Source organism: Brachyhypopomus gauderio, chromosome 5 (genome assembly GCF_052324685.1).
Source record: "Brachyhypopomus gauderio isolate BG-103 chromosome 5, BGAUD_0.2, whole genome shotgun sequence".
Classification (NCBI taxonomy): Eukaryota; Metazoa; Chordata; class Actinopteri; order Gymnotiformes; family Hypopomidae; genus Brachyhypopomus; species Brachyhypopomus gauderio.
The window spans coordinates 31,545,610-31,558,470 of NC_135215.1; positions in this window are offsets into that span (position 1 = coordinate 31,545,610).

Genomic DNA, 12,861 nt, shown 5'->3' on the forward strand with positions numbered 1-12,861 from the left:
GAGTTGAGCGCGAGCGCGGAGAATTGTGCACAGCGGTCCATTACGAAGGTAAGAGGGATTATAGTCGGATTAGAGTCCACCACGCACTCCACGCGAAGCAAAGGGGAGAAGCAGACATGTGCACTCCGTTGGGTCATTGGAAATGAGAAGTTTTCTTGGGAGGTGGTATTTTTTATGTCGATCCGAACCGGGTCGTGTGTTTGTTCCTGTCTGGTGTGACTGGGATCAGCCCAGGGAGGCATGGGTCTGCTCTTCTGACTGGGATCAGCCCAGGGAGGCATGGGTCTGCTCTTCTGACTGGGATCAGCCCAGGGAGGCATGGGTCTGCTCTTCTGACTGGGATCAGCCCAGGGAGGCATGGTTCTGCTGGATCGGGTTCGCCTTTTGCTTTTGTTTGGCTGAAACTGAGCTCCTCCACCGAACTGGACGCATCCTGTTCCTGTGACAGCACTGCGCTTTTTTTGAAACGCAGACACACGTTTTCAGAAACGACCGCAAATGTAATGATGCATGTAGCAATATTGCTTTCTTTGCAAAACGTTCACTCCTTTCTGAATGCTTAGTGCCGCAGAATTAAACGCATCAGTGTGAGAGTCGCACTAAACAAGCCTGTCGTGCATACACACGTATATGACGCATTACTACTGTTTTGAATGGACGTCGTGCCCATTTCCGATAACCTACAGTGGATATAAATTAAACAGCATAAGGTTTTAATTCACGCCATTTCGTTGCATCTCCACAGTCCTGCTGTTTTCATTGAGCTGTGACTTGTAATACTGTCAGTTTTAACTGGCTCAGAGATCCACTGAAACAGCAGTAATGCAGGAAGCTGCACGTCTTCCCAATTCAGACCCAGTGTGTGTGTGTTAAGGACAGTATGGACCATTAGATTATATAAAGAACTACAGTGCAGAGGATTAGTGCACTTCTGTGACATTTTGGTAGGGAAAACACTGATGCTTGACACTGGCTGTAGATGTATTGTTCTGAACCGTGCCAGTGTAACGCTGCTGTTCTCCTTTTATGGGAGGAATTAGGAGGTGTTTGGTAGATGCCAGGGACAGACAGACCGTGCAGCCCCTGTAGTGGGCACCGGGCACATTTGGGCATGAAGGAGCCAGGCCCGCACGCAGCACTAATGGGTTCTTTGTGTGCACGCTCATGCAGCGGTGTGGGGACAGACACTGGCCAGGGGAAAACAATGTGAAGGATCTCTTTTGGCTATTCTTCAAAGTGAGGATGTTGTCCATACATATGTTGCTATAGGGAGATTAAAAGTCAAAGCAATATAATATATCTATATGTATAAAGTTTATTAAACTCATGTCTACCACCCCAGGTAGTACAGTTGTATTGTACTCACCAATCTAGACTGTGTAATATATTACTCATGTATTTTACCATATGAACTGTATGCTCACAAATATGTACTAGACTGTGTTAACGTGCTACCTAGTGCCTTAACACACCTAAACATCCTTACATGTCCGTAGTTCTTATGGTGCCTTAGTGAACAGGGCTGGGTTTGTCTGAAGCATCATAACACAAATATCATTGTGAAGTACTAGCAAGACTTTCAATATGAACACTTTCTAATTTAAGATTATCATTACTCTGCTTTTGGGAAACCGTGTCCCGTGCTGTTGTGTGTAACATTGCTCTTAGCACTGTGTATTCTCCTGTGTTTCCACTTTTCATGACTGTTTACTGTGTATGTAACTGACATTGTTGAGATGGTGAGAGACCCTTTCATTATACTGTACTACTGTAATGACAGTTAAACTGGGTTAATTTTACGAGGTAAGACAAGGTATTGAATTACCTCAACAGGAAGAGTCAGTTCACTGTGCTGCACAAGAACTAAGAACTGCCTGTTCGAGATTTGTACAGTGACAGTAGAGTATCAGGTCACTGGATGAGAATTTCTGAACTTACAGTGTGTATAGAACAGTGAACTTAAACTAGCCCAGTTCTGCTGGGACAAAGCAACCTAAATCTTGAAAATGAAGCCAAGTGGAATGTGTGAGTAGTTGTAGAAGGTCCGTCTGCAGTGACAGTAGCTGTGAGGTTCAGGGAAGCCCCAGAGTGGATATGGATGCAGGAGCCTTGAGTCGCTCGCTGTATTACTGCAGCTATCCGCACCACCCAATCAGGTAGCTGCGTGGTCACATGACACAGAGGAGAGTTGTTCTCCTCCAAGTACGCTGAAGCACTACTTGGCCTGTTGCCATGGCCAGCGCTTTGGAAGGACAGGACACGTGTCCTGAATGCCCAGGGAGACATGTCTCCACCGGCATCCTGTATTAACAGTACTGCATTTTGGGGGTGTGACTGTTCTATTGTATGATTAAATTGCTGCTGAACCGAGATAAAGAAATGACTCGAGTTCTGAGATGCCGGTTAATATGAGGCTTTGTCTACGTCGATAACATCTTGCCGCTTGCACCTTGATGTCTCATGTGGGCTTCGTCTCGGTGTACACTGAGAAAGTGATTCATCTTGGACCCCGTCACCAACCCTGTTCCAAACGCTCCGTGACGGTGGACGATTAGCAACAAGCCCTTAGGCTGGCGTATCTGACCAGTAATACCCCAGATGTGGGGTGGACCTGTGAGGGAGAAGCTTCAGTAGTTCCTCTCAGAAGGTCCTCATCAGATGTGCATCAGATGAGTCATATCGGATGAATCTGTTCAGCAAAATCTCCAGTAGTGAATCAAATTCTTAAAACATTCATTTAAGCTGGGCACAAATAAAGTGTGTGAGTGTTAAACACATTGCTATGTATCGCAGTTGTTTTGGATGAGAGCCCATTGGAGAGACACAATTGTGTGTGTTGAGTGTGTTACTGTCAGCTATCTATACTATATCTATACGTGTCTGTTTTTAGACAACTGTCAGTGTTGGTCTACTGGACACGAATAGTTGCTTTTGCATCCGTTGTGAAATTCTGTCTATAATTAGACATTTGTGCAAAATGGACGCTGCCTGCTGTAGTGACCTGGGCTCTAGGATTTCAGACGTCATTGAGGAATGTGTAGCTGGCAACGTCGCGGGCTAGATGTAAACACGACCCTGTCTGGGCTCCCAGACGGGCCCCCATGCAGGGGTCCAGGGCCGCTTTTGTGCATGCAACAGACCACTGGTGATTCTGCCCTTAGGGGGAGTGTGCTATGTAAGATGAATGACTATATATCCCTATATATATATTCCTAAATTGATAGATCAGCACATTGTTGCCAGTCCAGCTCTGTTCAACTCATAATTAGCATGTAATCCGTCTACTGAGTCATAATTAGATGGGACTGATGTTGTAGTTATGACTCTTCTGTGAAATTTTGCGTCTGTGCCAGATCGTCTGTCTTAATGTCTGAGTCTGATGATCTTTCTCTGATCTGTTTCTCACGTTTGACGTGCTGATGAACCTCCTTCTTGATCCTTTTTACCTTTTTTTTCTCTCTGTTTTCTTTTTCTCTCTGTTCTTAACACATATGTTCACTCTTTTAGTTGAGGACATTTATGTGTAAAATTGCTGAAAACAAACGTAGTACAAGCACCATCTCTTTGTTCTTGGCCAGCCAGCACGTTTTTTTTTGTGTCTGCCCATTTCTGCTGTCACACACCGCACTTCATCTTCGCCTTTGGTTGGGGGTTTGTGGTTTGGCACTGGGTACTATCATCTCTTAGGACAGAGTGTAGTACTGTGTGTGAGATCATATAACATGACCTTTTTATACTTGCCTGAATATCATTAGGTGATAGGTTGATTAAAATGTCACTGGTTCTGATTAGGTTCAACGGATTATTAATCAGGTTAGCTCTCTCTCTCTCTAACACACTCACACACACGTGCGCCTGCGTGCGCGTTCTGGATGGAGAGGGTGCTCACAGGGGCGGCAGGGCAGACGGGGTGTGGTTGGTGTCTCCTGCTTCTCTCTCTCTCTCCACGCTCATCCAGGGCTGGTCATAGCTGGTCTGCTCATCCTCCACCCTGGCTGTGACATCAGGCTGTGAACACTGGCTGTCCCATTGAAGGCAGTTCTGTTCAAATTGGTTGCAGTTGATGTCACAGCATGTTACTGTTTATACACCAGTACTGGAAGTATACTCGATTGTACTATACTCCAGCATAATATAGTGGTGGATATGCCAGTGAGTACACCAGTGCTGGAAATATGAGTTGAATTTGAATTGTTCAATCGGTGCATCAAGATGTCTTGTGGGTTGTAGTTGACATCGGTGTGTGTTATGTGTTGTTTAATAGGGTAGCCACAAATGTGGGGCAGTTTGATTGGACACTGCTAGCTACATAAAATTTAAATAAATAAAATTTACATGAATGCATCTTATTGGTTGCATCAAGTATAAGAAAGGAGCTCTGTTAAAGCTACCATGAGGAGCTTGGTTTGAGTATGTAATCAGACACAGGGCTGCTTTTCCTTGTTGCTCAAAGCATTCGTTCTGTCTTTGAGCACTCTGACCGTTGTGTTGGTGTGAGTGGGCGGGGCATACCAGGAGCTCCTCCTTCTCCTATCTGCCAGTCCTGCGAGAGCGATCTCCCTCTGGCCTGCGTGGCTGTGGTGTAGTACTGTATGTGCACATGCACTCCGGCCTTCACTGCAACTCCATGCAGCCATTTCCCCTTTTTTTCAAGTTGCTCTCTTTGCCCTGTGGGATTATGGGTCGGTAAAGCAGTGGTGTGTGCAGACCCCACAGCTGCGGTCGTAGGTTTGCGCCTGCGTATGTCTGCATGTGTTCTAAAAGGATTCCATCCCAGCTACACTATTAAGACGATTGCTACATTTCTCAGTAGTTTAATGTGTTCTTTTCAGCTCTACCCATTATTTTTAAATATCCTCCTCAACATGACAACACAACACAATTTAAATGCAATTATGTTAAAAGAGATAAAAGATCTTCTGTAGTTCAGAAGCAAGTGCATCAAAGCCTCCAAAGCTTCTTTCTCTCTCTCTCTCTTTCTCTCTCACTCTCTCTCTCTCTCTCTCTCTCTCCAGTTTGGACTGGACAAAGGTGTGAGGCAACTGTGACGCAGTTGTGTCTTTCAACACACTTCATTAATGTGTACACACAACCACCTCTCTTCCATCTCTGTCTCTGCCTTTCTCCCTCTCCCTCTCTCTCTCTCTCTCTCTCTCTCTCACACACACACACACACACACGCCCCCTCTTTTCTCCCTTTCTGTCTTTCACATCCCCCACCCCACCCTCATCCTTCATGTGTTCACCTGTGCTGCCCGTCCAGAGAGCCCAAGCATGTCATTAAAGGTCCGATAATGAGTTCTGCACGGCCTGTGTCTGCTGGGGAAGGAGACCTTGCACGATCCTTCAGTCTGCTGCAGATGTGTGTAGACGGGCCCACAGCACGGAACACCTGCTCCCCGCTGCTGCATTAGGGGTGCACTGGCGTGACCTCTGACCCCCTCAGTAGAGAGAGCCTGATATGGGCCAAATGGCGTGTTTTACCGTGAACAGTCAACATGAGCTGCTGGCCTCCTGCCTTGCTTTGGTTGAACAGAGAGGCAGTCTGTACACTGCATGTCGGAGTAGTTGTGATGCTCTGAGAACATTTCTTGTAACGCTGCTTTAGCAAGTCAGCAGTTCATAATTCGGACGTTCCTGTCACGGCGCATTGTACTTGTGCAGCCACATCCCGCCCTGTTTATACCTGTAATGGGATTTGTTTCGGTTCACCGTGTCCGTCCCTGCTGTGTGTGGTTAAATAAAAAAAAGTGTAAAATAAAACTACATGCTTCCTTTAAAAAGGTCTGTGAGTGATGGCGGTGGCCCTGGATTCATGCGGTGAGGGTTTTGAATAGAGAAGCGATACAGTACGAGGACACATTTGACTGCAGGAGAGAAGGAGAAGACTCCATTGTGCTGGAGTCGTGCTGATGATTTGGTTATGCAGAGATATGCTCGACATTGCCATTGTTGCTTGATATCGTCTGAGGAACCCAAACCGGCAAGGTTGAAGGTCTCTGAGTCAGGTGCCTATTAGATTGTGAACTGAATTTCTGATCATTTGGAATGGTGGTTGGAAGGAATTGTGTGTGTTCACCCAGATGAACTGCAAGGCTTTCGTAGATAACCAAAAACTGTCAGATCTGTGGTTTTTGTGCTTAGATTGTGTACAGCAAGTAACAGTCATGTTTCAGCTAAGACATAGACCTGGAAATTCACTTCTTCTTGACTTCCCAGTTAGTTTGTATGACCTAAGTTTCAACATTCTGTCCTCTTGCCACATTTGCGAGGTGTGTGTGTGTGTGTGTGTGTGTGTGTGTGTGTGTGTGTGTGTGTGTGTGTGTGCGTGCGTGTGTGCGTGCGCTTGTGTAGAAGGATGTTTATGCGTGTAATCCCAGTGCATGGTCTCTGTGACACAAAATAAAAATGTGGCTCCCTGCCATAGATGTTCAAACAACAAGGCAATACACCTTCATAACAGTTTATTATTTCATATCTCCAACCGTGGGACTGGCCACAATAACAAACAAGGACTTATCTAACAAAATAAACCTGAAGTGTCATCTACGTCCGCCAACATCAACAAAGGGAATAGAGGATGATGGCAAATAATGTGTGCACACCTAACATTACATTAGGACTGGCTGACTTCTCCACAGAGTATTAACGCTCACATGGTAGTGAGTCATAGAGCTGGTAAGGGTAAAGTATGTGTGGGTGTGTATTTACCCTTATGTAAGGGTAAGGTATGTATTGGTATGTATGTACCCTTATGTCAGTGTAAGGTATGTATGGGTGTGTATTTACCCTTATGTAAGGGTAAGGTATGTATGGGTGTGTGTGTGTGTGTGTGTGTGTGTGTGTGTGTGTGTGTACCCTTATGTCAGGGTAAAGTATGTGTGGGTGTGTATTTACCCTTATGTCAGTGTAAGGTATGTATGGGTGTGTGAGTGTGTGTGTGTACCCTTATGTCAGGGTAAGGTATGTATGGGTGTGTATTTACCCTTATGTAAGGGTAAGGTATGTATGGGTGTGTGTGTGTGTGTGTGTGTGTGTGTGTGTGTGTGCGTGTACCCTTATGTCAGGGTAAGGTATGTATGGGTGTGTGTGTACCCTTATGTCAGGGTAAGGTATGTTTGTACACTTAAGCAAGGGTAAGATATATATACTCTTATGTAAGGGTAAGGTATGTATGGGTGCGTATGTACTCTTATTTACAGGTAAGGTGTGTATGGGTGCGTATGTACTCTTATTTACGGGTAAGGTATGTATGGGTGCGTATGTACTCTTATTTACGGGTAAGGTGTGTATGGGTGCGTATGTACTCTTATTTACGGGTAAGGTATGTATGGGTGCGTATGTACTCTTATTTACGGGTAAGGTGTGTATGGGTGCGTATGTACTCTTATTTGCGGGTAAGGTGTGTATGGGTGCGTATGTACTCTTATTTACGGGTAAGGTATGTATGGGTGCGTATGTACTCTTATTTACGGGTAAGGTGTGTATGGGTAAGATGCATGTATCGTCCTGGTGACTGCAGTGTCAATGCCACAGAAACACAAAAATATCTCAAATATGAATGTGGTGTGAGTCACTATATTAATAGACTCAGCAAATAAGCTTTTTCAGACCACTGAAAGCTGAAGAAAAGAGAAGATCATGTTCACTAGCAAGACCAACCCACTTTAGACAGCTAGGCAGATAAACATACAAATACAAGACCAACCCACTTTAGACAGCTAGGCAGATAAACATACAAATACAAGACCAACCCACTTTAGACAGCTAGGCAGAGAAACATACAAATACAAGACCAACCCACTTTAGACAGCTAGGCAGAGAAACATACAAACTTAGTAGTTCTACTTTGAATGGAGAAACATTAAAGATCACAATGACCACAGTAGGTTAGACGTGTTGGGAACATTAGAGGAGACGTGGTTTTACCTGCACAAATACATACAGCTTTTTTGACTGCCAGTGTTGGCTACATAGTAATCCTAGCTACCTTAAAGTTTTTCAATTAAAGTTGTAATAAAATGTAAATATTTGTACAACCCTGTCCACAAACAACCAGGTGGTGTCCTCGTCACTTTTGTCTTGCAGTATGACAGTGTTGGGGCTTTTGTCGGCTTTGCTGTGTGTATTTTTCCAACAACGAAATCAAATCCAGGTTATGAATGTCAGGAAACCTGATTCCTGGACATGTGGTAGTGTCTATGAGCCACTGGGTTTTTGATCATTTGGATGGATCGCTGTCGAGTCCAGCTGCCGTTAATTAAAGCAGATCACGTATTTCATTCCTGGATTCTGCATTTCTTTAAATAAACGCAGCCATTTTGAAGAATATTTTGCCACTCGGTCCGACTGAGTGGGTGTATTCTGCTGGGAAAGTGACGTCACTGCACGCCCTCTATGGTTTGAGTAGTGGTAATTGTAAGGGTAAGGTTTCTGGTGCTTCTGGGTTTGTATCATTGGTGGGTTAATGGTTCCAAGAAATATCCAGCCATCTATGGTGTGATGAGTAATCCAGTGCGCTGGAGAGCTTCAGAAAGGAGAAAGCTGTTGGAACGCTATGGTGTCCCTCTGAGGTACCATTCTTCAGGCCTACTGGGTCAGACAGTCACTCTCCTCGATAGTCTGGACCTAGTGCACAACTCAAACCCCTGTCCATGCCAGTCTTCTCATTAGTACAGGTTTGGAGAGACATTCAGCTTGCTGGGCTCTGACATGTATTGTTCTCATTTGAAACCATTGTAATACATGTAAGTGTTAGACGCTGACTAATTGCAGTCACACAAGTACATGTTTAATGTTGATTTATGACCGTTTATGACCATGCATGGCCATGTATGAACATTGTGTGTGTGAGTGTGTGTGTGTGTGTGTGTGTGAGTGTGTGTGTGTGTGTGTGTGTGTGTGTGTGTGTGTGTGTGTGTGAGTGTGTGAGTGTGTGTGTGAGTGTGTGAGTGTGTGTGTGTGTGTGTGAGTGTGTGTGAGTGTGTGTGAGTGTGTGTGTGTGAGTGTGTGTGTGTGAGTGTGTGTGTGTGTGTGAGTGTGTGTGTGTGAGTGTGTGTGTGTGAGTGTGTGTGTGTGAGTGTGTGTGTGAGTGTGTGTGTGGGTGTGGGTGTGGGTGTGGGTGTGTGTGTGGGTGTGGGTGTGTGTGTGGGTGTGAGTGTGTGTGTGGGTGTGGGTGTGTGTGTTTGTGGGTGTGTGTGTGTGTGTGTCTGCATTTAAAGCTTCCAGAGCCTCCACCCATTCTGCTTGAGAATTTTGCCCTTAGGCCACACAGCCTTGACCTAATGGTGGGTGGGGGTGTGTGTGTGTCTGTGTGTGTAAATCCTAATGGCTCTGTCCTTAAGGGCTCAATGGAGTGTGTGTAATGGAGGACGTTGATGATCTCTGAGACACAGATCCTCCTCCATCTCCTCACTTCTCCTCCATTCATCTTCTGGCTCATGGCCTGTCAGTGAAAGCCCAGAGCTTCATTGTGAGCGAGTGGACATTTTAAGCTCTGTATTCCAGACACATGCTTCTGATCGAGTGGAACTTCTGTTTGTTTTATTGGTCTTGATGTGGTGACCATTATAATGTAGCTCGGCCGTTGCTAGAGACCTTGTGGCAGTATTGTCACCACCCCTAACCAGTTTCTGTCATTTTCTGTTAAACGTTTTTAGATCAATCAATCAATCAATCAAATTTTATTTATATAGCGCTTTTTACAACAGTTGTTGTCACAAAGCAGCTTTACAAGTGCCGAGTCCTAGCCCCCAGTGAGCAAGCCAATACTGCAAGATACTGATGTATTTAAAAAAAAAAGATTGGGCACCCATCATTTCTTATGGGTGGTCAATAAGAAGTGGTTTCTCTATATTGAACTCCCTCTTAAGGCAAATACAGTGGCACAGTTTGTGCGGAGAAGAGACCGCAGCTACAGACTGCTTCATGATGATCTCAGACCCACTATGATGAGTCATGCTGAGCACATGGATGGATCAGATCAAGAGCCCGAGTCCAGACAGCTGCAGACAGTCCAGATATCATCCCAGAAGGTCCATATATCCCAGCACAGCCCATGAAAACACTCTGACCAGTGTGTTCTTGCACACTGTTCCTGCTTCTCATCTCAGCAGCCTACAGACAAAATTCAAAACCTTTCTCTTCGTCTGACCAATCAGAAGTAAGTAGAATGATGGAGCAGCACAATAGTATTGGATTTTCATGCTCAAACACTGAGTATAATGTTACATAACACACCTGTTTTTAAATCTACACTTACAGTAAAATATAGGTGCTTACCGCCGCCTTTTAGAGGTGGTTTCCTTTAGGGCTTTCCACCTGTAAGACAATGTTTATTCAAGAAGACTTCGTTCATTATTGTTTTTGTCCACTGACCTGTGCAGTGTTCTCCACACACAATCACTTCTTCTCTTCTCCTCTGGCGTACAGATGAGGGACTCTCAAATATAGTTCACATTATGCCTTTACTCTGTGGCCAAGCCAAACCGTCTCCCTCTCCAAACAGAGCAGTGGATCGTCCTTTGCTTCTGCACGACAGAAAGAGGGAGAGAGAGAGAGAGGGAGAGGGAGGAGGAGGAGGAGCTGAGACGAAGGAGAGAGGGAGGGCTGAGCTACAGCCAAAGTTTGCGATCTGCAGTCTTGCTCCATCTTGCAGGCTAATGTGCTCCTTGACTTCTCCCTGTGGACGCATCCGGGATGCACTCCGCATCGCAGCCACACCCTCCCTGTCCGTGTGGATCGCGATTCGTATGCGGACGAACCACGCGTGCCACGTAGACCCCGCTCTCAGTCCAGGCAACGGTTCTGGCTGTTTGAGTGATGTTTCACTGCAGGTCCTCTGGGGAGCCGTCACTGGGTGACTGCCATGAAATTGGGCCACGGTTCGATCCAACCAGCTCTCGGCCTCGCTCCGTTCAAAAACAAAGATTTGTGATCGTCTCTCGGGGAGTTTCACTCCGATGATGCTTCTGGGTTGTTGCAACAGGTTTAACTGCAGATACTAACGCGAGTAGCATATGGAGGGGTGAGGCTTCGCTCTGGCCGCTGGGCTCCTGGTCTGGTCAGCGGGGGGGGCCTGTTGTCCTTGCTGACCGGGTCCATCGTAAAGTTTCATCTGGCTGGAGAGGAGCTGAGGTGCCTGAAATGGAAGCGCAGCTCATTGGTCCTGCCTGGTGGGGCTTCTGCACGCCTTGACCTCCAACCCAGGGAGGATGAGGCAGCGAAACTGCTAACGTGGGAGCATGATGGATGGCCTGTTTTAAACTCTGGTGCTCTGGTTTCAGATTCCCGTATATACGACCACCTCAGCTCTGTCTCCGAATAGACTGTTTAAAAAGTGAGATGGGATACATTAATACCAAAAACCACATTTTGGAGTCTATACCACGGTATGAATTATGGCTGAAAAATAGTCTTTTTATAAACAATTAGAATAGCACTGATGGGTTGGACACAAATGAGAGTATGTGGTGAATTTTTAGGGGATGGTTGTAAAATGGGAGAGATGATTATCTGTTATTGTGTATGAAAAATGTTGATGGCCACTGGCTGTTGCTGGCTCGCTGTTTTGCACGTGCCGGTGTCCTTGGAGGAATCGTGGGTAGGAATCGTGCGTACGAACCTTACTCTGGCAATTTCGGATGTTATTCAAAGGCTGACTTCAGAGCTGCTCCTGGACACACGTCAAGTCACGCCAGGCCAAACTGTGTGATGCTCTTTCAACGCATTGTCTGTAAAATGCATTTTAGTGAGTTTGTTGCCAATGCCGAGGTCGTCGCTGCTGTTAAAAGCGTTGTCTGTAGGTTGTTGTGCACTTTTTTTTTCTCCACGATGTTACATTGTTTATAAGACGGTAAAACGCAGGCACGGAGTTCTGGAGTCTGGTTAGGTTGCATTCTTCACTTTTCCCCCAGTGGTAGTTTTTGCAGACACACTTTTTCACAGTTTTTCAGGCAGAAACCAGAAAGCACAAGAGCTGTGTGTGACTTTAAACTCCCACAGGCTTCAATCTAGTCTCCTGAGCACAGTGCATTTCAGAGTGGTCAGGATACCTTGGCTGGGCCCTGCAGGGCACTTCCATGCACTGCACCAGGGCCCAGAACCAGAAGGCCCAGAACCAGAAGGCCCTGAAGCTGGCTGCCACTCCAGTCCGCGTCCTCATTTGACATTTGAGGTGGTCGTTTTTGGTCTCGACTCCGGAGGTGAGGTCTTATCTTTTGGATTTCTGCAGAGACCATTAACTTCCTGTTTCTTTCTGGCCATGGCTTCTTATACACAGCTTTGATGAAAACCCGGCATTGCTGGCTTGCCTGAGTGGATTTTGGCATGCGCTGTAAGTGGACCGCATCTAGGCCCGCTGATACCACAAACGTACACACAACACAGCTGGGCATTTTGTCTGCTGCCTATCCACTTCAGCCCCTGAAGAGTTTAGCTTTTTCACGTGTCTTAGACAGCATGTCTGCAGGGTGGTACATGTACGGCACACCTGTTTTGTCATAAGTCCTGTCCCACCTTCTAGACTTAATATGTCTGTTAAAGAAGTGTTTGTGTACCTTCTCATCATCCATTGTTTACCAGTTCCTCACAGCCTTTTGAAAATAGACCCCAGCACATACATGTATAAATGACATATGGTAACCATTTGATTAATGGGTTAATTAATTTGGGGGAAAGGTATCTTGATTTGATCAGTTCCACTTTCTCTGTCGAACCACTTCTGTTATCTAAATGTCAGATGTCTGCTAATTCTTAAGTGAACATTCCTCATTGAATGAACGAGCCTCTAACCACTTTTGTGCTGCAGATAAACTGTCATTTTCAGATTTTTATAGTTCATGTTCAGAAGAATTTCCTTGT